This window comes from Bos mutus, chromosome 25 (genome assembly GCF_027580195.1).
Source record: "Bos mutus isolate GX-2022 chromosome 25, NWIPB_WYAK_1.1, whole genome shotgun sequence".
Lineage (NCBI taxonomy): Eukaryota > Metazoa > Chordata > Mammalia > Artiodactyla > Bovidae > Bos > Bos mutus.
In genome coordinates, this window is record NC_091641.1 from 28,743,808 (window position 1) to 28,770,949 (window position 27,142).

General features: G+C 48.3%; 1 long non-coding RNA gene and 1 other non-coding gene across 6 annotated transcripts; one reads left to right on the forward strand and one right to left on the reverse strand.

The window, feature by feature from the left end:
* The first annotated feature begins 5,433 nt into the window (after positions 1-5,433).
* TRNAG-UCC (transfer RNA glycine (anticodon UCC)) lies at positions 5,434-5,506 on the forward strand. The gene has a single exon. It is a non-coding gene; the product is annotated as a tRNA-Gly (tRNA).
* Positions 5,507-9,730: 4,224 nt separating this feature from the next.
* LOC138985536 (uncharacterized) lies at positions 9,731-25,802 on the reverse strand. Of its 5 annotated transcripts, none has more exons than XR_011462565.1 (4): positions 25,288-25,802; positions 23,304-24,041; positions 15,659-19,240; positions 9,731-10,195 (listed from the first exon to the last, which is right to left on the reverse strand). It is a non-coding gene; the product is annotated as an uncharacterized lncRNA (long non-coding RNA). The 5 variants fall into 5 exon arrangements; XR_011462564.1 differs by having other exon boundaries at positions 23,304-23,412; positions 23,744-25,802; XR_011462566.1 differs by having other exon boundaries at positions 15,659-16,411; positions 19,197-19,240; positions 23,304-25,802.
* Between the last annotated feature and the right edge of the window lie 1,340 nt (positions 25,803-27,142).

A 27,142-nucleotide genomic window follows, 5' to 3' on the forward strand; every position in this document is an offset into this window, starting at 1 on the left:
AGGTGGGACAGAGATAGAACCTAATTATATCAAGAGCGAATGGAAATCTCCAGCCATAGGTAGAAACCATGTGGGGAAATGAGGTATGTTGTCAGTACTCTAAGCATAACAACCAGCCCTCGACCAGAGACTGGGCTTCCCTAGTGGCTCAGATGGGAAAGAATCTGCCTGCAATGCAGTACACCCAGGTTCGATCCCTGGGTAGGGAAGATCCCCTGGAGAAGGGAATGGCCACCCGCTCCAGGATTCTTGCCTGGAGACTCCTGTGGACAGAGGAGCCAGGTGGGCTATTGCCCATGGGGTCACAAAGAGTCGGACACAACTGAGCAACTAACACACACACACTCTGAACAGTGACAACCAGCCCTTGACCAGTGACTGGAGGGAGATGGTGTGTAAATACTCCAGTTCCCTCGCCTCTCTGCTGGGTCCGTTCTGCGGTGTATGTTCACCATCGTCTCCCCAGGCTCTTCAGTGGAAATGAGCCCTGGCTGCCCACAGAAGTAGCGTGCTTTGTGACACATCACCACTGGCTTTCTTTCCTGTCTCCCCTCCTTCTCCCCACCCAGGCTACCTCAGATCTCCCACCAGATTACTTCTACCACCTAAAATTGTTGTTGTTGTATTTTTGGCTGCACTGGGTCTTCATTGCTGCATGCAGGCTTTTCTCTAGTTGTGGTGAGCAGAGGCTTTTCATTGCAGTAGCTTCTCTTCTTGTGGCTCACGGGCTTCAGTGGTTGCAGTTCACGGGTTTAGTTGCTCTGCAGCATGTAGGCTCTTAGTTCCCAGACCAGGGATCAAACCCGTGTTCCCTGCACTGGCAGGTGGATTCTTAACCACAGGGCCACCCGGGAAGTCCCACGTCTACCATTCTGATCCTTGTCTCAGCATTTGCTTCTAGGGCAGCTCAAGCTAACATCAGATACTTCTTTTCCCACCTGATCCAATCTCTAAGTCCTATCAAGTTTTTTTTTTCTGCAACATGTCTCAAATCCCTTCCTCAATTCCACAGCCACTGCCCCAAACAACAGATCTTCCTGGACAGCAGCAGCAGCATCTTTGTTAAGGTCCTTCCTTCCATGACCTCCCTTCAATCCATCATCCACACACAGTAGAGGTAACTATTGAAATCTAAATAAAATCATGTTCCTCTTCTGCTCAAAACTTCCCATGGCTCTCCCAAAACACCTGGAAAAAATTTCCAGTTGTTTCTCATAACTTCTGCTTTATTTTTATTTTTCAAAAAGTCTTCATTGAATTTGTTATAATACTGCTTCTGGGTTTTTATTTTTATTTTTATGTTTTGGTTTTCTGGCCATGAGGTGTGTGGGATTTTAGCTCCCTGACCAGGGATTGAACCTGCGCCCCCTGCATTGGAAGGTGAAGTCTTAACCACTGGACCACCAGGGAAGCCCCATAACTCCTGCTTTAGACTGAGGGTTTGCATCCCCTGAAAATTCATATGTTGAAACCACATCTTCCATCTGATGGTATTTGGATGTGGGTCTTTGGGGAGGTGATTAGGCCATGAGGGTGGAGCCCTCATTGATGGATTCGTGCTCTTATAAAAGTGACACCACAGCGTTCTCTCCCTTTCTAGCATCTGAGGACACGGCAAGAACATGGCCCTTAGCACACACCGAATTGGCCAGCCGTGACCTTAGGACACGACTGAGTGACTAACACAGTTCTTGATCTTGGAATTCCCAGCCTCCAGAGCTGCTGGAAATAAATTGAGTTGTGTATAAGCCACACAGTCTGTGGTATTTGGGTTCTAGCAGCCCGAAGGGACTAAGACAGCCTCCAAGAGCACAGTTCTGGCCTGGCCCACATTTCCTTCTTTGTCTGCATCCACCCTTCTTACCTGCCCTGCTCCCACTTTGCTAGAAATTCCAGTTCTCCATCTTTCCTCAGGACCTTCGCCCATGCAGTTGCTTCAGTTTGGATTATTTTTCCTGAGATTCTTTGCTTGTCTCTCTACCTTTCTGGTGGACTCAGCTTGACCATCGCCTTCTTGGAGAAATCTTTCCTGACCACCTGATGTAAACTTACTTCATTCCATCATTTTCTCTCCTCAGGGCCTCTTAGTTTCCTTCACAACATTTTTTACAATTTGTCATGGCTCGGTTACTGGTTTACTCCTGTCTGTCTTCTTCCCTAAATTTCGAGCTTCCTGGGATCAGAGATTGCGGCTTGCTTCCACAGACACGGCACCTAGCTTAGTGACTGTCCCCTGGCAGGCTTGCGGCAGTTGGTCTCTGTGTAAGTGAAACACGTTTGTCAAGGTCCCAAGAACACCTTCCTTCACATGGATGACCCAGAAGGGTCTTTGTAGGATTCTGTACCTGAGCTGCCCACACTCGGGGGCTGTATCCTCCTGAGCTGTGTGGCCACAGTCCCTGCCTCTGAGAGGCCCAGATTCTGGAAATGGCAGACCCAGGTTCGAATCTCAGCTTGGCTTCTTACAACATGTCTCAGTGAGCCTTGGCTGCATGACAAACATGCCCTAGAACATAATGGCTTAGAACAACAATGTATTACTTTTCAAGATCCTGTGATTGGCTTGGTTGGATTCCTCTGTTGGTTTTGATTGGGTTCCCTTGGCTGGAGGATTAGCCAGACAGGAAGGTCCAGATGTCCTCCCTTAGATGTGTGGCAGCTGGTGCTGGCTGTTGGCTGGGTGGCCTCGGTTGGCCTCTCGTATTCCAGTGTGCAAAACCTGCTTCCTTTCGTGGAGGCTTCAGGTCAGTGTTCTGAGTCAACAAAGACAGCAGCTGCCAGGCTGCTTGAGGCCTGGGCTAGGGACTCAAACAACATTACTTCTGGCACATTCTAGTAGTCAAAGCAAGTTATAAGAGGAGTGCAGAATAGAATCTGCCTCTTGGTGGAAAGAGCAGCAGGGAATTTCTGGCCATATTTGATCTTCCATGAGAAGTGAAAAGTTACTCAGTCATGTCCAACTCTTTGCAATCCCATGGACTGTAGTTCACCAGGCTCCTCTGTTTATGGGATTTTCCAGGCAAGAACACTGGAATGGGTTGCCATTTTCTTCCCCAGAGGACCTTTCTGACCCAGGGATCAAACCTGCGGCTCCTGCAGTGCAGGCAGATTCTTTACCATCAGTAGGCTGTAAAGTCTTAGGCAAGTGACCTAACCTCCCTGTACCCCATTTCCCCACTCTGAACTGGGTCTGTTGGGGTCTATTTTATAGACTTGTTTGTGAGAATTAAACGTGACATATGCAAAGTGTTTAGCGCACAGCCTGTCTCACTGAATGTGTCCATTGAATGGGAACTGTTATTATAGTAATTATAATGGGAATTTAGCAAATGTTGGGTGAATGGATAGATAGGTGGATGAACAGGTGGATGGATGGATAGGTAGGTGCGTAGATGGATGGATGAACAGACAAATGGCTTTGGCATTCAAACAGTATATAGTCCTGATGACAGTATGTTCTCATCTGGTGGTAAGAAATCATCTCATTTTATGGAGTTCGGAATAAACAGCAGCTCTTTGCTGCCGAGTTCAAACAGATTTCTAGAGAGACCTGCCATGTTGTTTATTTTACTTTTTGGTCACCTGTATTTGGCAAATGGGGAAGGTCAGGCAATCCTCCGGCAGGTTTGTGCACCCTCTCTCTCTCACACACACATACCCCCACATCCCCGGCCTTGGTTAAATGTAGCCAAACATTAACAATTGTGACAAACACAGCCAAGCTTCCCACTGGAACGCTGAGCAACAAACCACATGTGGTCGCAGCCCGAGGGGGGTTGTTGACATCTGTTGCCCCAGGCGCTGGCCGGTGTGCATGAGGCTAGGGCAGGCTGTGGTGAGGGGCTCCCTGACTAGCTGTTAGAGCAGAGCCCACAATCTTTGAGGGCTTCAGGGATGGGGCACGTCCCCCTGGAGCCAGAACCTCTCCAGGGCTGCCAAGGGCAAAGGTGGAGGTAATTTTCCTGAAAGAGATGGTTTTTAAGAACATTTTGCCTCTGGGATTGCCCAGGTGAATTGCAAAGGGACATTTTTTTCCTACCCCAGCCTGACACCAGGTGTGGGAGAGGGGGAAGGAGGACCTGCTGGGGAGGTGCATGACCTTCCATGGGGTCCATGGAAAACCACCACAAACCTGGAGACATAAGACAACAGAAATTTACCAGCTCACCATTCTGAAGGGGAGAAGTCTGAAGTCGAGATGTCAGCAGGGCCATGCTCCCTCCAAGGGCTCTAGGAAAGAATCGGCCCTTGTTTCTTCCAGCAAATTTCCTATAACCTTTGTCATTCATTCCTGGCTTGTAGCTACATCACCGCAGTCACTGCCTCCATTGTCACATGGCCTTCTTCCTGTGTGTCTTCTCTTCTTTCTTTTTTTAGACTTTTTCTTAATGTGGATCATTTTTAAAGTCTATATGGAATTTGTTAAAATATTGTTTCTGTTTTATATTTTGTTATTTGGGCCGCCAGCCATGTGGGATCTTAGCTTCCCGACCAGGGATGGAACCCATAACTCCTGCATCAGAAGGTGCAGTCTTAACCACAGAACCGCCAGGGACGTTCCCTTCTCTCCTTATAAGGATGTCAGTCATTGGATTTAAGGTCCACTCTAATCTAGTATGACCTCATCTTATCTTGATGACATCTGCAAAGACCTGGCTTCCATGCAAGGTCACATTCTGAAGTTCTGAGTGGACATACAGGAGGGAAGCCAGAGGCAGACTTATAGAGATGGGGGAGGTTCAGGGTGCAGAGAGCAAGGGTTCCACACTAAACCAGAAGGCCGTGAGCACAGCAGAACTGCCTTTTTTAAGACTTGGGCAAGTCTGGCCCTGTGACTTGCAGGGGCCCGTCCCAGTCCTTTTCCAGCCAGGCTCCTCCACACAAGGTAGGGAGCCGTGGAGCCAGAGGGATATGCCCACATGGACCCCAACTCCGCATTTCTGTGCCACGTCCTGGATGTCTGGGACTCTCAAACTCCCTGCCCCAGCAGCGCTGAGCCAGTTCCAAAGCCTGCCCAGGTGTCTCCCCGAGATCTGCCCTGCTGACCTCAAGTGTGTGCACCCCTAAACCCAAGAGGGGCTTGGGACAGGCCTTGGACTTTTAACCTGAGGTGTGATCACAGGTCCCTCAAGGCAGAGTGGAGAGTGGGGAGAGAAGGTGGTGGCTTGTGGAACTCCAAGGAATTTGGGAGAGGTCTGAGTTCAGCCTTGGCCTCCTGGGTTGCAGACTGAGATATAAGATGAAAGCATCTAGGAGCCTCTGGACTCAGACTCGAAGAATTACCTTTGGTCCATTATTTTCTGTATTATGTCACCCGTGTGTATGTTTAACTTTTTGTTGGTCTTCCTTACCAGCATATATGTTTCATGAGAACAGGGATCTTTTCCTTCTCCTCTGTAAAGTGAAATGAAGAATAATCACTGTTTGGGGAATTCCCTGGTGGCCCAGTGGTTAGGTCTCTGCACTTCCACTGCAGGGGGCACGGGTTCAATCCCTGGTCAGGGAACTAAGATCCCTCATGCTGCACAGTGTGGCAATAAATAAAAAAGAGAAGAAAACAAATTTCCAAAAAAAATTTTTAAATAATTCACTGTTTCATAGAGTTGCTGGAGGAGCAAGCCAGAGTGCAGGGTTGGGCCCTCAGCGAGTACACTGTGAGGTTTGCTCAGGCTGCTATTTTTTGTCTCTGGATGCCCAGCACAGTGGACAGGGCCTGGGAGGCGCTTGCAAATCTTTTTTAAATAAACAACAGAGTGGCTAAGAATGCAGGCGACTGTGTCCTTCCCAGATCTGGCCTTGCTGACTTTTTGCCTGAAAGTCAGGTAGGACCAAGGGGTTGTATAAGTCTCAAAACCTCCCCAGAAACAAATGTGGCATCAGATCAATAAACACAGACTATCCCAGCAAGGCTTTATGACCAGATTGGCATTCTGAGCCAATTCCTCTGAATGCCAAGGGGAGCTGTATTTGGAGGAGGGGGCAGGAATGTGTATGAGTGTGTGTATAGGAGAACCGGGGCTTCCCTGGAGGTTCAAACAGTAAAGAATCTGCCTGCAATGCAGGAGACCTGGGTTCGATTCCTGGGTCAGGAAGATCCCCTGGAGAAAGAAATGGGTACCTACCTGCTCCAGTGTTCTTGCTGGGGAAATCCCATGGACAGAGGAGCCTGGCGGGGTACAGTCCATGGGATCACAAAGAGTTGGATAGGACTAAGTGACTAACACTTTCACTTTGCATAGGAGAACCAGGTGGGAGGCAGTTCTAAAAGGGCAAGATTTTGACAAGTGAGGACAGCTTGGGCAGGGGTGGAGAGTTGGACAGAGGAAGGAGTAAATTGGTTGCTTCCAGGCTTGTGGAGCGGTGGTGGACAAGACTTGGTGAGGCTGGGAGGGGCCAAGGAGAACACCTGGCTTCCAGTTAACCCCACCAGACTGAAGGAGGTGCTACCCCTGAGATGGGGGCCCTGGGGGAAAGTCTGGCTTGGAGGGAGGTTCTCAAATTCAGCTTTGGACAAGTTGAATTTGATGAGCCACCAAGACATCCATTGGACCAGGTTTGAGTCCCTGAGCACCTACTGGCAGGATCATCTGCACCAGGCTCCCTCAGCCCTCTGGGCCTTGGCTTTCTCGTCTGCAAAATGGAATACCTCACCAGGTGATTGTGAGGACCCTATGTGGGAAGATATGAAAATTGCCCACTCCAGAGTCAAGCACCACGAGGAGAAAACATGTGTCAGTGTTATTCACACTCTGTCAGTTAAAAGCAACAGACGCACAAGCCGAACTGGCTTGAACACAGTAAATAATAATTTCAGTTCAGTTGCTCAGTCGTGTCCCACTGTTTGCGATCCCATGGACTGCAGCACGCCAGGCTCCCCTGTCTATCACCTACTCCCGGAGCCTACTCAAACTCATGTTCATCGTGTCAGTGATGCCATCCAACCATCTCATCCTCTGTCGTCCCTTTCTTCTGCTTTCAATCTTTCCCAGCATCAGAGTCTTCCAATGAGTCAGTTCTTCACAGCAGGTGGCCAAAGTATTGGAGCTTCTGTTCCTTTAACTAGAATCCAGGAAATAGATCTGAGATCTACAGCTGAATGCAGAACTCAGCATTATCTCAGGGGCTCCTTATCTCCCTCAGGCACTTTCCACCTGTGTTCACTGTGGTCACTAGATCAGCAAATCCAGTGGCAAGAGGGAGGCTCTTCCTATAGTTTTGGCAAAAAAAAAAAAAAACAAAAAAGCAAAACCCCAAAAAAACAAACCCCAAAACACACAAGAATGATTCTGATTGGCTCAGCTTGGCCATGTGCCCATCCCAGAGCCAATCACTGTGGCCAGGCTTGGGTCACATGATTTCCTCTGTCATGCTTCCCCTGTTAGTGAAAGATTTGAAATAGTGCAGGGAAAACCAGTAGACATCCATCATGTTTTGTGTCCAGTGGGAATTTGGGGATGGAAGGAGATATATATGTAAGTTTCTAGCACAATAGGCAAGACGTGGAGGCAACTTAAATGTCCATGGACAGATGAATGGATAAAGAAAATGTGGTATATGTGATGGAATATTATTCAGCCTTGAAAATAAGGTAATTCTGTTCTATGTGAACACACAGATGAACCCTGGAATGCATGACACAAAGTGAAATGAGCCAGACACAGGACAAATACTACGTGATACCACTTATATGGAATCTAAAAGAGTCAAACCAGAGAGCTGGAGAGTGGACTGGGGATTGCCAGGGGTGGGAGGCGGGGGGACAGGAAGATGTTGCTCAAGGGGTCCAAAGCTTCAGGTCTGCAAGATGCCTGAGTTCCGGAGATCTGATGTACAGCATGGCACTGACAATTAACAACACTGTATGGTACACTTAAAATTTGCTAAGAGGGTAAAAGAACATAAAGAGGGCAGGAGGAAATTTTTGGAGGTGATGGATATATTTATGGCATAGACTGACTGGTGATACTTTCATGAGTATATATTTATTTGGTGGGGGGGAGGCTTCCCCGGTGGCTCAGTGGTAAAGAAGCCGCTTGCAATTTAGGAGCTGCAGGAAATGTGGGTTCAATCCCCAGGGCAGGAAGATCCCCTGGAAGAGGGCATGGCACTCCACTCCAGTATTCTTGCCTGGAGAATCCCATGGACAGAGGAGCCTGGTAGGCCACAGTCCATAGGGTTGCAGAGTCGGACACGACTGAAGTGACTTAGCACACATTTGATTTACACTGTTGTGTTAATTACTGCTGTACAGCAAAGTGGTTCTGTTATAGATATATATTCTTTTTTAATATTCTTTTCTATTATGGCTGATTATAGGATATTGAATATAGTTCCCTGTGCTATACAGTAGGACTTTGTTTATCCATTCTATATATAAAAGCTTACCTCTGCTAACCCCAACCTCCCACTCCATCTCTCCCCCACACACCCGCCTTGGCAACCACCACTCTGTTCTCTATGTCCCACGGGTGTATGCTGCTGCTGCTGCTGCTAAGTCGCTTCAGTCGTGTCCGACTCTGTGCTGCCCCAGAGACGGCAGCCCATCAGGCTCCCCCGTCCCTGGGATTCTCCAGGCAAGAACACTGGAGTGGGTTGCCATTTCCTTCTCCAAAGCATGAAAGTGAAAAGTGAAAGTGAAGTCGCTCAGTCGTGTCCGACTCTTAGCGACCCCATGGACTGCAGCCTACCAGGCTCCTCCATCCATGGGATTTGCCAGGCAAGAGTACTGGAGTGGGTTGCCATTGCCTTCTCCATGCCACAGGTGTATACTTATCTCCAAACTCAAGTTGTATACATTAAATGTAGACAGCTTTTTGTATGTCAACCATACCTCAATACAGTGGTTCTAAAAAATAAAAGTTTCTGGCGCACAGTAGGAACTTAGTTCACGGTGGCTGCTTGTATCAGTGTGCTGGAGGTGAAACACCAGATCCCAGGTGCCCTTGCCATCTACATGTTTTTATTTGGCTGCATCTGGTCTTTCACTGTGGTGCCCGTGCTCAGTAGTTGTGGCACATGGACTTAGTGAGATCTTAGTTCCCTGACCAGAGATCGAACCTGCACCCCCTGCATTGCAAGGCAGATTCTTAACCACTGGACCACCAGGGAAGTCCCCATCGACCTGTTTTAACATCTTTACAAATGCAGCCTCTGCCCCTGAACAACCCTACATGCAGTGGCTTCTACTCTCCCTCAACCCCCTTGAGCCTTTCACCAAGCTTAAGAGATGGCACGAGAGAGGTCAGACAGGCGAGGTCTGAGGCAGCCCCCAGGCCGTGGCAGGACACCACGCGGTCATCTCTGGTCAGCCATGAACAGACCCTGGGCATTTCTTTCACTGACCCCAAACCTGGCAACCCAGGGACTCTCTATTCCTCCAGGAACAGGGGATATTCCAGGACTTCTGGTGTGCCCCCAGTAGCCTGCACACCGAGAGAGAGAGGCAGACGAGATCAAGAAAACAGGTTTTGTACAGTTAGAGAAAGACTTTGATGGTTCATAACATCAGGGAAAAAATTCCAGTACCCCGGGGCAAGCTGCAATGTGGATGCTCCTTTCAGCAGCCTGCCTCTGATTGGAGCCGCCTGGAACCTCCCTGCCAATCAGCATGGGCGCTGGGAAACCTGGAACTTTATAGCTTAGCAACGAGAAATCTGGAGGAACTCTGGAATTAATTTAAGGAAAGGAGAAGGGAGGTGGGGAAACCTAGAAGGAAATTAGTAGCCAAATAATCAGACTTCCTGACTTTATTATTACCTTTGTGGCCAAGGCAAGTCATTTTCAGCATTAATTACAAGCAGAGAGGGAATGGGCCAGCTATCTTGTCTCAAACTCTGCGATGTTTTTTTTTTGTTCTTTTTTTTTTTTTTTTCCTGCACTGGCGCTGGGGTGGGGATGTGAACAGAGCCAAGAAAGAACAGACAAAACAGGTACAATAATTAAAGAAAAACCACACCCCTTCGTCTGCCATAGCTCCCTCCAGGAGCCTTGTCGGCAGTCTCTCTGGAGTCACCTTCTATCATATGACATCGAGGATGTCAGCCTGTCTGAAATGGGAACTGGAGGTCACGGTGGCTCTAGAGGGTTTCTGCAACTTCAGATGGAAGCGCAGTCAAAGGTGGTGATAGCCTGGTCGGTCGGTCCATCTGATGACTGTTTACTGAGCATCATTCATGTGTCACCGTTGAATCAGGGGCTGTAAAACAGAAGTGTGCATTACATACCAGTCCCTGCCTCCCGTGGGTGGGGAGTCTGGCTGGGGTGGGGGAGCCTAGATATTAATAATCAGTTTTAATTTTATAAGGCATGAAACCCCAGTACTTCTGTGGGGACTTGGCGCTGGTTCTCACGTCCTAGAAAACATCCCTTTAGATGCCTCGCTGTGAGACAGAGTGACTGACTCATCCCAGTTGGCTCTGAACTCTCTTGATTTAAGCACCTAAAGTTCCCAGTCCTGGGAAACCCCGAGATGACTGGTCACCCCACCCTGGGACAGGCTGAAATGGGGCAGGAAGCAGCTTCCCTTAGCATGTGGGACTTCCCCAAGCAGCTTGGACACAGGTCAAGCGGCCAGTTTGCTGTGTGGCTTGGAGTAAGTTACTTGGTCTCTCTGGGCCACTGTTTCCTTAACTGCAAAATGGAGTTTGACCTGGTGAGCTTTTCATCTCCTGGAAGTTCTGGTTTCCTGGCCCTGCTGCTGCATCTCAGAACCGAATCAATGCAGAGGGCTGAGCAAAGAAGGCAGGGCCGTGTACCCACAGTGCAGCCCCGGGCAAGTATCTCACTTCCTCCATAAAATAGTTGGAAGAATAGTACTTACTTCGTGGAACTATGAGCACTCAGTTAAGTAAAAGTATCCTATGGGTTTGGCATAGCTGGATACTCTCAAGTTGCAAAGTGTGGATATCTTGGTTAACAAAAAGTAAATTAAGAAGTATGACATTATGATTAAGAGTTATGGGAATTCCCTGGTGGTCCCAGTGATTAGGACTTGGTGCTCTCACTGCCTGGGCCCTGGGTTCGATCCCTCATCAGGGGAACTAAGATCCCACAAGCTGCAGGGTCAAAAAAAAAAAATGAGTTACGGTGTTTCCTAATTAGTGACTGCCAGTTTTCAAAAAAGTTTTTTAAATATGTACTTTATCACAGTACATACTCTTTTTTTTTTTTTTTTTGGCTGCTCTGGGTCTTAGTTGCAGCACTTGGGATTTTCAACGTGGCATGCGAACTTTCAGTTGCAGTATGTGGGATCTAGTTCCCTGACCAGGGATCGAACCCAGCCCCCTGCATTTGGAGCACAGTGTTAACCACTGGACCACCAGGGAAGTCCCTTGTTGTTCAGTTGCTAAGTGGTATCTGACTCTTTCTGACCCCATGAACTGCAGCACGCCAGGCCTCCCTGTCCTTCACCATCTCCCACAGTTTGCTCAAACCCATGTCCATTGAGTTGATGATGCCATCCAGCCATCTCGTCCTCTGTCGTCCCCTTCTCCTCCCGCCCTCAATCTTTCCCAGCATCCGGGTCTTTTCCAATGAGTCAGCTCTTTGTAACAGGTGGTCCAAGTACTGGAGCTTCAGCATCAGTCCTGCCAATGAATATTCAGGACTGATTTCCTTTAGAATTGACTGGTTTCATCTCCTTGCAGTCCAAGGGACTCTCAAGAGTCTTCTCCAACACCACAGTTCGAAAGCATCAATTCTTCGGTGCTCAGCCTTCTTCATGGTCCAACTCTCACATCCATACGTGACTACTGGAAAAGCCATAGATTTGACTATACAGACCTTTGTGCACAAAGTGATGTCTCTGCTTATTAGTATGCTGTTTATGTTGGTCATAGCTCTATCACAGTACATACTCCTGATTGCCTTTCACCTTGAGGTGTCTAGTTCCATGAGGTGGAGACGAGGTCCTTTTTGCCACTGTCTCCCCATAATAAAGATTTGTTGAGTTCACTGAGGTTGTATCAAGCTCCATTTTACTGGTGAGAGAATTGAGGCTCAGGGAGGTGAAAAGTCCTGCCATTAAGTGGAGAAGAACTGAGCCTGGAACTGATTCAGGGTCTTGTTCTCTCCATTTATTGGCCTCTGCTTCCTCAGGGGGCACATAGGGAAGGCCTGAGTGATGGCAAAGGAGTGCAGGAGGCGGATGTGGTGGAGGGAGTAGGGCTGTGAAGATCTGCCTAGGAATTCTCCAAAGGGAGCAGCGATGATGGGCCGAGCGTAATGCCAGCAGCCTGGCTTGATCCTCATGTGGACAGGAACCTTTTGGATGCTGCTTTCTCACCTCGCTGGTTGCCATGGCGACACAAGAGGGTGTGCACACATGCATGCACTGAGATGTATCGCAAACCTGCTACCCAGGCTTGCCTCAGAGATGCCAGCAATGGGTAGGCAGGTCAAACAAATAACACAAGTGCACACAGGTACACGGTACCGTAACCCTAGCTGTGCATCACCCAGCTTCAATAATCACCAAGTCTCAGCCAACCTTGTTCCATCTATAACCCCCCTTCCCCTCCTTCCTCATCCTAGATACTTACAAGCAAATTCCAGATATCTTCTGCAAATATTTTAATGACTCCAAAAATAAGGATTTTTTTTTACTGCCGTCATCCATACTAAAACGAATAATGCTTTAATAATCAGAAAATATCCACTGTTCCCAATTTTCTGGTTGTCTCATTAACTATCTTCTTTACAGCTGACTAAAATCATTCATACAAAATGGCTCATACATTGTGGTTGGTTCACACGCCTCTTACCTCTTTCTTGATCTCCTCCCCTCTCTTTTTCTTCTCTTGCAATTTATTTATTGAGAAAACTGAGTTGGTTGTTCTATAGAGTGTGCCAGTCTGGGTTTTGCTTATTGGAAAATCCCATGGACGGAGGAGCCTGGTAGGCTGCAGTCCATGGGGTCGCTGGGAGTTGGACACGACTGAGCGACTTCACTTTCACTTTTCACTTTCATGCATTCGGGAAATAAATGGCAACCCACTCCTGTGTTCTTGCCTGGAGAATCCCAGGGACGGGGGAGCCTGGTGGGCTGCCGTCTATGGGGTCGCACAGAGTCGGACACGACTGAAGCGACTTAGCAGCAGCAGCAGCAGCTGGCATTATATCAACATAATATAATACCTGTTCCTCTCTGCTCTATATTTCTTATAAATCAGTAGTTAGATCTAGAAGTCCACTTAGACTCATGTTTGTTTTTTTGTGTGTGTGTATGACTGCTTCCTAGTGGATGCTTCCTATTTCTATTTGAAGACACATAATTTGTGGTTGTCCCCCTTCATGATGTTAGCAACCATTGATGACCGCTGTCTAGATCCATTAGAGGTTGAAAATGGTGGCCTACTAATTCTATTCTTCTGTCTTGGTTAGCTGGAATATGCCTATAAAGAGACCTCTCCTAATCGCCATTTGGTTCCTGTAAAGTATGGCTCATACCAGAAAGGATACATGCTTGACTCTTTCCTCTTTATTTGACAGTTTTCAAACTAAGAAGCTGGTCCCAGGGAGTTCTCGGGTGGCCTAGTGGTTGGGATCCCAGGCTTTTGCTGCCAGGGCCTGGGTTCAATCCCTGGTCTGGGAACTCAGATTAAAAAAAAACGTCAGTCCCAACATCCTCCAAAGATGACAAATGAGTTTATGTTTCCCTGTTTTTCTAAGTATCATTGTGAACTTACAGGTTTGGACATACATAACCCATTTTCTTCCACTGCAGTTATTATACTTACCGATGCTCAAAATGTCCCATCTTTGGCCAGTGGGAATCTCTTCCCATTGTCTTCCTGACTCCTTTCTGACAAGTCCCCTTAAGTCTGTGACAGTTTCTGAGCCACCTGGATGCCAAGCTGTTCAGGCTCATCCTCCACATTTCCTGCCTCAGACCTGGGGTCTGCCCTCTCTCCACACAGCACTTCTAGTTAGAAGTGGGGTTTAGAGACCACAGTGTGGGTGCTGCGAGTGCTCACTGTTCCTGAATTGCCCGTTACGTCAAACCTTTTCAGTGGACAGGGACAGGAAACACATGGTTTATTTTGTAAGGCAAAATGTAATACCAGTCTATTATTCTGTAATACCAATACTTCCCATTCGGACTGGGGACTCCAGGTTTTTCACTTCATCTCTATGATCTTACATCCACATCTCTTTTCTTGCATGACCGTGCGACAGAGCCTGTTTCTAAAAGCAGAGCTCCCCACTGGATCTCCCATCAAGCAGGAAGCATGTGAGAAAGCACTTAAGTCTTCCCCTCAGAAATGAGCCTGTCTCTGATGAGGAGGTTTAGAAGTGGCTCTGAGAGAAGCCCAAGTTGTGGTCCACAAGGGATCACATTCTCAGGGCAAATGAGCCAGCGCCTTTCACGATTCTGTGTGTGGAGCCTCACATCTGATTGCTTTTAATTCACAAAGCACCTTTAAGTCACATGAGGAATTATAAAAACCCCTCTCAATCACAATTAAGTCAGAATCTCTGGGGCTGGGACCCTAACACTTTTTTAAAAAGCAGTCCAGGTAATTTTATTTATGTGGCTGTGCAGGGTCTTAGTTGTGGCATGTGGGATCTAGTTCCCTGACTAGGAGTCGAACCCAGTGCCCCCCCGCCCCGCTCCCCGAATCGAGAGGGCAGATCCATGCTTTCCTGGACTACCAGGGAAGTTCCAGTCCGGGTAATTTTTTTTTTAATGTTCAATTCACCAAAATTTTAGAAAGTCAGTATAGTTAACAGATAATAAAACATTGATAAAGGAAATAATTCAGTCTTACAGCTATTTTGCCTATCTGAAGTGTAGTCATTAAAATAGCCAGATAGGATATTACATAAGAGTCCAGGTGATTTTAATGTGCAGCCAGGGTTTAGAATCACTGCTCTAGTCCTTCCTTCTCAGCCAAAGGAAGAGAAGGAAACAAGGGCTATGGTGGATGCTGCCTTCAAAGCCCATTAGCTTGAGGTTGAAACCTAGCACTGCCTGTCTCTACCTAGGAAACCTCTGGAATGGCGCTGAACAATGGAACTTTCTGCAGTAATTGAAATGATCTATATCTGCACCATCCAATGTGGTGGTCACTAGCCCTGTATAGCTATTAGTGCAACCTAAGCAGTGAAATTTTAGATTAAAACATTTTAAACTAATTTACACAGAAATAGCCACAAGTGACTAGTAGCTATCATCTTGGACACCACCACTCTGGGAAATCACTTAACATCTAGGAGTCTCATCTTTATAAAACAGGGACAAATAAGAATGACTTCCTTGGGCTGTGGTCGGGACTAGAGATAATGTATATTAAGTGCCTGGTATACACAATACATTCAATAAAATGCTGCTTATTTTCCTTATTAACATCAGCCTGTCACTCCTTAAAGAAAGAAAGAAAGGAAAACTTGCCCAGAAAATAAGTGCTCAAAAGTACCGGACTACAGAGACTAAAAATTCTGAGCTGTTCCAGAGAAACTCTCAGAAAATATTTCTTAATTGTAGAAGTTCAATTACAGCGAGAGGTTATCAGTTGCAAGGGCTGTATTTCATTACCGATCTAGCCACAGCTCAATAAATTAAGCAATCACTCAAAATAACATGTTGCTTTAATCCCCTCTTGGAATAAATTCAAGTTGCTTGGTTTTATATTAGCACAGCTCTTGAAAGGCAACTCACATTGGCCTCATTTCTGTTTCTTCAATTCATCAGCCCCTCTCTGGATAAATCTTTGCATCTCCTGACTAGCAGGACAGAGGAGTCCCAGCCGAGCAGACCTCCTTTTATTAAAACCGGAGTGTTTTCCATCATTTGGCCTTTACATGTTCCACGTTTCATTTGCTGAAATTACTGGCAGGTTTATCTGCAACAAAGACAGAAAGAGAGCAAGAGGCAGCAGCCCAGTTCTGAAACACCCCTCTGAGAAGCCCAGCTCGGACGTGCGAAGCAGACGGTGGTGGCTTTTCCACCCTCATCTTCTCCCTGGTGGTTTCTCATCTCACAGTAGAATTTCGTTTCCCCTAGAAACTTGGCACCGGAGGTGTCAGCCCGGGAACATATTTGTTTGTGTAAATTAAAAGGAGAATATGTTTTGACCATATTTAAGTTCTAGCTGTGCTAAAGAAATAAATACTGAGTTGCACAATGCGCCTCACTGCATGGTTCTGGCTCACCTCCCCAGACTCTGTCTTTGTTTATAAAACCTAAACGAGAGCTCTGAGCAGCTCAGTGCCTCAGACAGCTACAGGGAAAACCTCACGGGCTATGCCCACCCCACAGGCCCACATGGAAAGTCCTCTTACCTGAGTTTGAGATCTGACATGCTGCTGTCTTGACAGGATGGGCGAGGGTGTTGGCAACAGACACCCTTACCTGTGCATTGTTGATGGGCGTGTGAATTTCACCACCTTGGTGAATGGCACTGGGCAATAGCTGTAGAAATTTAAAATGTACACATTGACCTGGAAATCCCACGTCTAGGAGTGTATCCAATGGTGTATAGCTGGACAGATACCAGACAGTATCTATAACATTAAAATCCTGGAGTTAAGTGCTTACAGTAGGGGACAGGTTAAGTGTGGTGCATTGCTAGAAGTCCTTAGAAAGCTTCTGGTAGGTCAGAGGGCTGTCGTGCCTTCAGGATATAAGCTATCCCAGCCCCCCGCCACTGTTCTTAATGTTAGAAGCCAAACAAGTGTGTGCTCTCGAATATGCTTAGAAAATTTATGAAGATTATGCAGACTGCATATGGTGATTACATTTAAAAAGTGAAACTGGAGTTAAGAGGAAAATTGCAAAGGGGCTCCTGTATCTCCCATGTTTCTGTACTGTTTTTCTTACCATATGCATGGTATTATTTTTGAAAATTGGGATAATTAAAAACACAGAAAATGGCGTTTAAAAAATCATTTCCACACTTGACGGGAGCGAGGTAATATGATGATAATACTCTTTTCATCACATATCTGTCAGGCCAATGAAGTGGTGGTGGGAAAGCTTTGCTTTTCTGGTCTTTAAGCAAATAATATAGAGGGCTGAATGGTGACTCCTAGAGTGAGCAAAGGTATGTCCACGTCTCTCCCAGAGCCTTTACAGGTTTCCTTATATGGAAAAGCTGCGGTTAAGTTAAGGGTCTTGAGGTGGAATTTACCCTGGATTATTCAGATAGGCACTAAATGCAATTACAAGCATCCTTTTATGAGAGAAGCAGAGACAGACACACAGGGATGAACACAGGAAGACAGAGGCAGAGATTAGAGTGATGTGGCCACATGCCAAGGAGTACTGGAGCCACCAGAAGCTGGAGGAGGCAAGGAATGGACCTTCCTCTGGAGCACCTGGGCGGGGTGTGTCCCTGCCAAGTTTGGACTCCTAGCCTGCAGAAGTCATAGGTTTAATAATTATAACAATAAGGAAATGATAGATTTTTGTTGTATCAAGCCACTCAGTTTGTAATAACTCGCCCTAGGAACCTAACACATCAGCCGACACTCACAGCACCTGTAAAATGCATGAATTGCATTTTTGTTGCTTAGTAAGTCCTGTCTGATTCTTTACGACCCCATGGACTGTAGCCCGCCAGGCTCCTCTGTCCATGGGGATTCTCCAGGCAAGAATAGTGGCACTTCCTTCTCCATATCAACATATGGAATGCAGTTCACCAGTCACAGGGAGCTCTGGATGCTGGGAGAGTGGGTGGGAAAAGCAATCTTCTCAGCAGCTCCACTGAAATCAATCCTGGATTGGTCCTGCTTAGGTCACACGACCACACCTGAACCATATCAAGTGCATAGGGAGAAACAAATTTGGTAAGGTGGTTTTGGTGAATTCGTGCCACACACGGTTAGTGAGCATCTAATAGGCGCTGCGGACACAGCAGAGAAGAAATTAAAGATAGCTGCCCACCTGGAGCTGACACTTCCGTGAGAGCAAGTAGATAAATAGAGCATGGAGAAAAACCAGTGGTGGTAGAAGGGAACAAGAAAGCACGGAGAAAAGCAGGGATCGAGATGGGGTCTGGGAGAATGCAGTTCACTGGCAACTGCAGTACAGGAAATCGGAGAACTGACTTTGGAGGAGAGGCCTAAAGGAGATGAGGGCATGAGCTGTGTATCCGCCTGGTGCAAGAGTATCTGGCAGAGGAAACATGTATAGAACTTAACACACTGGTTGACCTGAATCAGCAGGAAGGAGCGACCCTCTCTCCCCTTCTTTCCCTGCCTCCCGCACTTGCTGCCCAGCTGCTGCATGCCAGCCACTGGAGTGCAGAGATGAGTGAGACCTGGGCTCCAGGCTCAAGGTCACCACTCACAGGCAGAACATGTCATTCCATTAACGTGGTGGGCGTTGGAGCAGAGGCCAGGACAAGCTGCAGGCTCCGTCCTTGGTGGAGAGCCCGGTGAGGAGAAGTGGATGTGTGTTGGGAATGAGGTCACGGAGATGCAGGCAAGCAGAAAGAAGTTGGGACTTGAAGTCCAAGAATAAATGTTGAGCTCTGATTCAGTGGTAAATTAATTGGAAGCAGGCTGGTGGTGGTGGGCAGAGATGGAGAGGGGCCCAGGGGAAATCTCTCATTCCCAAACACAGCAAGGCAAACCTAGGCGGAGAACTGAGTTCTGAGGATAACCTACCCTGCTTAGCTTCACACAGTCCATGAGAAGGAACAAACAGTTCCCAAGTCCTGAATTGGGATGCTCTGGTGCATACAGAAACCAGAGCTGATCTGACTGAGGTATGATGGGGGATTCATTACTCAGGTAACCATGCTGAAGGACGAGAGAGGCTGAGTCACTCTTGGATCCAGGGACAGAACGCAGCGCCAGTCTCTCTGTTTCCTCCCCAAACCCCCATCCCATCCCGTGTTCCTCCCTTCCTCCATGTTGGCCTCAGTCTGTGCGGTCACTAGTAGCTCTGGATGCTGGTGAGTGGGTGGGAAAAGCAATCCTCTCCCCAGCTCTACTTAAAACAATCCTGCCTTGGCCCTGCTTAGGTTACGTGATCACACGTGGACCAAGCACTGCAGCCCAGCTCAGAAGTGGGCTGCTATGATTTTTCATATCAAGTCACGTGTCTACACTTGGACCCATTACTGTAGCTGAGGCTTCAGTGTTATATGCAGCCATCTTTGGCCATATTCCCACTGGGCATACTGTCTCTTACTCGGAGGGGTAGAAAATGCTGGCAGGAAAAAAAACCCAAAAAACCCAGAGCCACTTACCTCTTCCAGAGACTTCTCCTGGCTGTGCTGCTTCCATAGTCACTCTGAGGGGAAGATTGCCACAATTCTGAGTTAGGCCTTGCATTAAGATATGCTGTTTGTAAACCCCATATTTGCAAGGATTTACTCAGACCTGGTGTTGTAATTGTTTCCTGCCATTGTTGCTATATTATTTTAATCAAATATAAAGTGTTTTCTTCCTCTTTGGTTTATGATTTCCTCTCCTGTCCCTAAGTAGGAACTGTGTCTGTCTTGTTGGTTACAGCTCATGCCCCATACTTAGCCTCTTAATTTATAGTTCAGTTCAGTCGCTCAGTCGTGTCCGACTCTTTGCAACCCCATGGACTGCAGCACACCAGGCTTCCCTGTCCGTCACCAACTCCCAGAGCTGGCTCAATCTCGTGTCCATCGAGTTGGTGATGCCATCCAACCATCTCATCCTCTGTTGTCCCCTTCTCCTCCTGCCTTCAATCTTTCCCAGCATCAGGGTCTTTTCTAATGAGTCAGTTCTTTGCATCAGGTGGCCAAAGTATTGGAGTTTCAGCTTCAGCATCAGTCCTTCCAATGAATATTCAGGACTGATTTCCTTTAGGATTGACTGGTTAGATCTCCTTGCTGTCCAAGGGACTCTCAAGAGTCTTCTCCAACACCACAGTTCAAAAGCATCAATTCTTCAGCGCTCAGCTTTCTTTATGGTCCAACTCTCACACCCATACATGACTACTGGAAAAACCATAGCTTTGACTAGACGGATCTTTGTTGGCAAAGTGATGTCTCTGCTTTTTAATGTGCTGTCTAGGTTGACCATTGCTTTTCTTCCAAGAAGCAAGCATCTTTTAATTTCATGGCTGCATCACCATCTGCTGTGATTTTGGAGCCCCCCAAATTTATAATTTATAGTAATTTAGTAAGTACTCAGATAATTGGGCTTCCCTGGTGGCTCAGTGATAAAGAATCTGCCTGCTAATAGAGGAGATACAGGTTCAATCCCTGGATTGGGAAGATCCTGTGGAAAAGGAAATGGCAACCCACTCCAGTGTTCTTGCCTGGGAAATCCCATGGACAGAGGAGCCTGGTAGGCTACAGTCCATGGGGATCACAAGAGTCAGACAGGACTGAGTGACTGAAGTGTTAGTGTTAGTCACTCAGTCGTATCAGACTCTTTGTGACCCCAATGACTAAACAACAGCTTAAGAAATTGAATGAATGGACATTCACGCATTCATTGAACATCCCACAGAGAACAGGAGGAGCTGCCAGGTCCGTATCTGTTCTCTCCTCAGGGATGCGCGCCCCCCTGCCCCCTGCCCCCGGCCCCCCGCCGCCTGCCGCCTTCTCAGTCATGTTGCATTCCCCTTCATGACAAAGTTCTGTTAAAGCCATGTTGGTGTGATTCTGCCATGAAAAAGAATGATGTTCTGATATGGCTGCAGCATGGACGAACCCTGAGAACATAATGCTGAGTGAAAGAAGCCGGTCACAGAGGGTCACCTTCCGTATGAAATGTGTATTTCCTTTGTATGAAAGACCCAGAACAGGTGAATCTATAGAGACGAAGAGGAGATTAGCGATTGTTTAGGAGTGGGGGATGGGGGAGGGGGTTAGAAGATTCGGTGGGAGTGGTGGGCTGTTAAAGGGGACAGGGTTTTCTTTTTGAAGTGATGAAAATGTTTTAAAATTGATTGTGTTGACTGTCGCACAACTCTGTGAACATACGCAAAGCTGTTTGGGGGGTGTACTATTTGAAATGGTTGAATTATGTGGTAAATGAATTCTATCTCAATAAAGCTGTTGGGGAAAAAAGTCATGTCTCCCTGCCCAACCCCTTCTCCTGTCAGGAATCCACGGGCTCCAGCCTCCTGCCTTTGGGAAACCTCTCTCCTCCACCCTCTCTCTGCACACACACGCGTGCACACACACTCTTCCCATCTCCCCTTCTCGTTACCTTCTTCTGCCTTAAAACATTTTCCCTCCTGTTGCCATTCTTGCCAACTCCAGAGAAATGCCTTCTCCAAAGAGAAGTTCCTTCCACAGCCAAAGTGCCCCATTGAGGTATTTTCCTAAAACTCTTTTAACACTTTCCTCTTTAAGTTACTCACTTAACAGCTATTAAAATTACAGTTTTAAAGTCCCCATGGCGATCGATCATGGCAGTCACTATTAAGTCCTAATAGTTGTAAATTCCAAGAGCTTCATAATCCCAAGGAAAGAGAGGCCAACTGACCCTCTCCCAAGGCCCAGTGGGCTCTGTTCTGAGACATGACTGAGTCGCCTCACAGGTAGGGAGAGACAGTGAGGAAGAATGTGGCCAGGGCCAGGTGCTTCCTAACTGGAAGGCAGGTGTTAGGGTCTGGAACGCGGAGGGGAGGTGAACTATACAGTCTGTGGGGCCAAAATTACCCTACTTCCTGATTTTGTAAATAAAGTTTTATTGGAACACGCAGCCAGGCCCACTCATTTACTTAATGCTTCTGGCTGTTTTCTTGTTACAACAGCAGAGTGGAGTAGCTCTGACAAGGGACTGTATGACCTGTTAAGTCTAAAATATTTAGTATCTGGCCCTTTCCAGAAGAAGTTTGCTGATGCCTGATCTGGAAGCTTCCAGCTTGAACTCTGGCTCATCACACACTGGGTGTGCGACCTTGGACAAGTCAGTTCCTCTCTCTAAGCTCGCTGCTTCATCAGGAAGCCAGAGGCAGTAACAGTGCCTCCCGATATGTTGCTCGTGCAATAAGACTTCATACATGTGAAGAGTTTAGCTCATATAAAACACTCAGTGTATGCTGGCAGTTACGATATTATTTAGAAATGAGACCAGTAACTTCTACTTCATATGCCGATTATCTGAAGCGATAGAGATCGAGCCTGTGAAAACAGCTCGCCCAAAACACATTAATTATTGTTGTAAATCTCTTAAAGGATTTTCAGATGATTCTTTGCTTGTTAGTAAAACTAAGTTTTTTTTTTTTTTTAAGGGAGCAAATTTGGAACTGTAAGAATGTAGAAAAACTCTAATTTCTGAGGAAAAGAGGAACTTGAACCCCCCCCCCCAAATCCAAACTCTCATTTAGCAGTCCAGGAAACTGTACCCCCTGATCCTTGGCTGGGACTTGAACCTGCCCAGAATTACAATATTCTTTTGGCTGAGATGGTATCTTCTCCAATAACTGGTGCTCAGGAATCCAGGCCTGTGTTTTCTTTAAACAGTTGTGTTGCCTCTGAAGTCCCCACCAGAGCCTGTTTTAGGTTTTTCTGGCCATACCACGTGGCATGTAGGATCTTAATTCCTGAATCAGAGATGGAACCCACCTGCAGTGGGAGCATGGAGTCTTAACTGCTGGACTGCCAGGGAAGTCCCAGAACCTGTTTAAACAGTAATCTGCTGCAAGGCATTGGCATTCAGGTTTGCCGCCTGGGGAGGGAAGAGACCTTTGCCTCCACACCCTTCAGGGGACTGTCCAGAAGCCAGGGCAGGATGGCCACCACTTTGACCTGCTTTCTTGGTAGTGTCATTTAAATCTGTTTTAGTTCAGGAGATCCAGCGGCCTGCCATTCATTTGCTTCATTTCACAATTATTAACTGAGCAGCTAGTACATGCCAGGCCCTGGGGATTCAGCAATGAATGATTCACCCCCTGCCCTGGGCAGCTGCCCCGCCTTCCTTCTAATGGGGACACCAGACAATCAAACAAAAACTAGGGCAATTTGGCCCCGCAGTAAGTCCTGTACGCACCCCAGGATTTCAGTCCCACACTAAACACTGTAATGATGAACTGGAAAACTGTTCTGGACCATCCATCTATGAGAGATTGATGGTAGGAGTTAAGAGGGCCGGCTTTGGAGGAAGTCAGATCTGGGCAAGACTGGCTTTGCAATTTGCAAAACGAAAACGTGAACCCCTTATTCCCAAAATTATTCAGAATTTCAATGACAAGAGTGGAGCATTGAACCAGCAGGGCCCACACTGTGAAGCCGACCCCACACCCAAGGTCAGACTGCTTTAAGCTGGACACAGATGTGTCCACGTGGATATGTCCACGTGGACACATCTCTTCACCTGCCTGAGCTTCCGTGTCCTCATCTGAACAAAGAGATGCTAAGGCCTACCTGAGGCTGGTGCGGCTCGAGAGAAGAGGCAGGCAAAGCTCTGAGTGGGGGAGAGTGGGCTCAACAGCATCATGGCTGCTCTCAGCCTGCAGTGATGGCCTCATGTCATCTGTGAGGACAGGGAGTGTTTATGATGCTTAGTTAGTAGACAGTGGCTGAGACTTAGACAGCAGACGGTCGATGCCAGGCGACTGTCTTTAGTTCTTTACGGATATTCATTTCATCCTCCATGCAGCCCTGCTCTGTAGGTACCATTATAGAGACAGAGAAATTCAGGCCCAAAGAGAAGAAATTTGGTTTGGGTTTCACACCCATCAGTGGAAAAAATCCAGATTCAAATCAGGGACACCTGGCCCCCCAGGTCTGTGTTCTCAACTGACCTATGTGTTCCGGGAGTCGTCACATCCCTGACACATACACGTGCACACACACACACGTACACATGCCCCTTCCCTGAGATGCTGACGTGAAGCGGACTGTGTGGAACTGTCCCCATCATGTGGGATTCTTTCTCTCTTTACTTGCTCTTTTGATTTTGCCGTACCACTCAACCGGGAGCCCTAGGAGGGCAGGCGCCGTCTTGCTTCCCACGGCATCCCTGGCGCCGGGGACCATGCCGAGCACACGGTAGGCCCTCAGGAGGCATGCACCAGTGGAGGCAGCAGGAAGCAGGCATCCAACCAGAGCACTCTGATGCAGAATCAATAGCGGCAGTTCCAGGAACCTCAAGACTGTGGGCTAAAGAACATGTCTGGGTTGGGGGAGATCTCATGGCTAGAAGAACCATCTCACACCCTGCTGGCTTCTCTCACTTGGGGTTCTCCCACTGGGGCAGGGGTGGGTAAGAGGCATTCACAGGGAATCCCTGGGGCCCAGCCCCCAGCCCAGCAGGCAGAAGGGCGAGGGCACAGGTTGTGCTCTGGCAGCTGGGCCCCAGCTGTCCGCCAGCCTCTCGGTGCCCGCCCCAGCTGGCCAGCCGGGCCCCGATGCCACCCCCCACCCCATGACACAGCAGAAAGTGAAACCAGACCCGCCCCTGCTGGCTGGGACCCAGTGCCCGCTGTTTCCCCATCCCAGGGGGTGGGCGGGGAGAGGATGGCCGGGCCAGGCAGCAGCCTGTCCAAGGAGTGCCCCTCCAGGCCAAGGGTGCCGCTGTGCCCCTGCCCATCCCAGGGTCACTGGTGCCCACCACCTTCTGAGCTGTGCCCTGTTTGTGAGCCACCAGAGCTCCCCAACTGAGTTCTGGATCTTCACACTGCTCTAGGCGGGGTGGGTAACTATTCTCCCCATTTCACAGAGAAAACTGAGGCTCAGAGAGGTGCCCTGGCCAGGAAAGAGGGCACTGGGGTAGCAAGATCCTAAAATAAGAGACCAATCAGAGCTATGGGTGGGTGTAGGGGCAGAGATCCGAAGCGTCTCACTGGTGTTGGCACGCAGGGCAGGAGTTGGCGGGGGGAGACTCGTGGCACCCAGGTTGTCACAGGTGGAGCCCACCACAGAGTGGAAGTGGCATACCAACTCCACAGGTGCGGAAAATCCCTAAGACAAATTCTGAAGAAGTGGACTATGGGGACATCCTAGGTGGCCCAGTGGTTACGACTCCGAGCGCTCACTGCCGAGAGCCCGGGTTCAATTCCTAATCTGGGAGCTAAGATCCCACAAGCCAGGAACAAAAGAAAAAGCATATGAAACTCTACGAAGGATCATCTCGAGTCCTGCCCCATTCTGCCACCTGTACTTGCCTTTGCTTGAATGTTTCCTTGCAAGCAACTCATCCTCTTTATCTTACATGCTTACTGTGCTTGGTCGCTCAGTCGTGTCCAACTCTTTGTGACCCCATGGGTGTAGCCCACCAGGCTCCTCTGTCCATGGGGATTCTCCAGGCAAGAAACTGATGTAAAAAGAAAAAAGTCCTCCTCCCCGGAACCCTAAACTGAAAGCCAACCGCTTGCCACAGTAAAAATCAGCTGTACGAAAGAAATACCTGTTCGAATAATTTACATCTCTAGCCAGGAACCACTTAAAATCCAGTGCCTATCAGACTTGAGAAACTTCTATCCCAGAACGTGGGTTTCCTGTGAGAGGCAATGGAAGTCCGTAGAGGCTGAGTCACTTGCCTAGGGGGGGAGACACACTGCAAGAGCTGCAGAGCTGGGGCTGCCTGATTCCAGGATTGCAGAAACCTGTGCGTATGTTGGACCGCAGTCCTGCTCCTGTCTGAGTTGTCTCTGCGTGCACGGCGGGTATTAGTATCAGCACAGACAGCTTCCATGTGTAATGCCTGTCCCCACTTTCCCAGCGCCTTCTGAGCCTATCACTTGAACTCACGATAACACGGCAGATACAAGTGAGAACTCTTTCAGGCTGGAGCACGGGGGTGGTGGTCCCTCCCTTGCCAGGGTAGGAAACCGAGGCAGAGGGTGGGAAAGTGGGCTGATTCGGGGAAGCCGGTGAGCCAGTCATGACTGTCCAGGGCTTCTGCCAAGGTGAGGAGCCCAGAGGCCCTGCTGGAAGGCCCAGGCTAAATGTGAACCAGCCTCGTCAAACAGGTAACACTTGTTTCTTCCCCACCTCCCCCGCCACGAACCCCCACAGCACACGCGGACAGCAGCCGCAGTTGTCCCGTTCCCCAAGCCTCATCTCCGACATTCGGACCCTGGAGGGCAAAAAGCGTGTTTAGCAACCATCTGCGGATGGCATCTTTTTTATTTTCCGTGGTGATCACCAACCAGTTCTCAATGCCACGAGGGGAGCACTCCCGGGGACCAGAAAGGAGAGTTTGGGGTGGGGGCGGGGGGGACATCTTTCTCTCTTCTTTTAGTTGCTGGAGAAACTCAGCTGCCGTGGCTGGCCCAAGGACCCCCGAGGAATACTGCAAGAGCAATAAGGATTTTTAGGGGCATTATGATAGTGGAATGCAAACACATCTGCCCCCAAAAGTCCCTCATTTTCCCTGCGGTAACCAACCAGCTGGGCAGGAAGTGAGGACTCTTGGAACCCCAAGAGCCAAAACTAAAAAGGAAAAAATGCAGATAGTTACAGCAAACTTGAGACAAGCCGACGCTTTCCCTGGTGCACGGCGGTGGCTCCACCCAGGCTCCCTAAAGGCTAAGAATTGGCTAACTAGGTCTCCACACAGCGGTTTCCATACAGATGCACCTCCTCCATGTCCAGAAAACCAGGATCTGGGATTCCAGGGCAGGTGATAAGGATCAGTCCCTCAGGTCAAGTGAGTCTAGGGAGCCTGGGGCCATCTCCCCCAGACCATGAATGATTATTATTCCCAACCCTCATTACTAATCTGAGTGAATCTCGGATCCTTCCATTTCTCCTTTCTTTGGGATGTGGAAAGTTATAAACTCGGAAACACGGATGAAAATATTAGCAAGCAGGGATTTGCAGAGCTGTATGAACAAGTGAAGGGTGAGAGCTTGGGTCAGGGAGCCTGGTGGTTATCACTGATGGGGCCAGAGTGGAAAAACCATGGCAAAGGTCCACGGTGCAGACTCAAGAAATCAAGGGCAGGGGCTCCCTGGGATGTGTGATCTCCAAGGGTCTCTGGGGACAGGGCCCTCCCCCTAGCCAGTCAGCACCCCGTCCCCCCTACCCCAGCCTTGAAAGGGTTAACCACTCCCTTGTTGCTGACACAGGAGGGGGCGGTTGCTCGCTCAGCAAGCTGGCATATCATACTGGGCCATCGGGGAAGAAGGGGCTGAAAACAGCCTCTGTGAGTTCTGTGAATGGAAGTGGCCTTATCACCATCAGAGCGAAAAACGGGGCGAAAAGCCCTGTGGACACAGAACCCACGACCCAGCTGCTCCCTGGCTCCCTGGCACCGT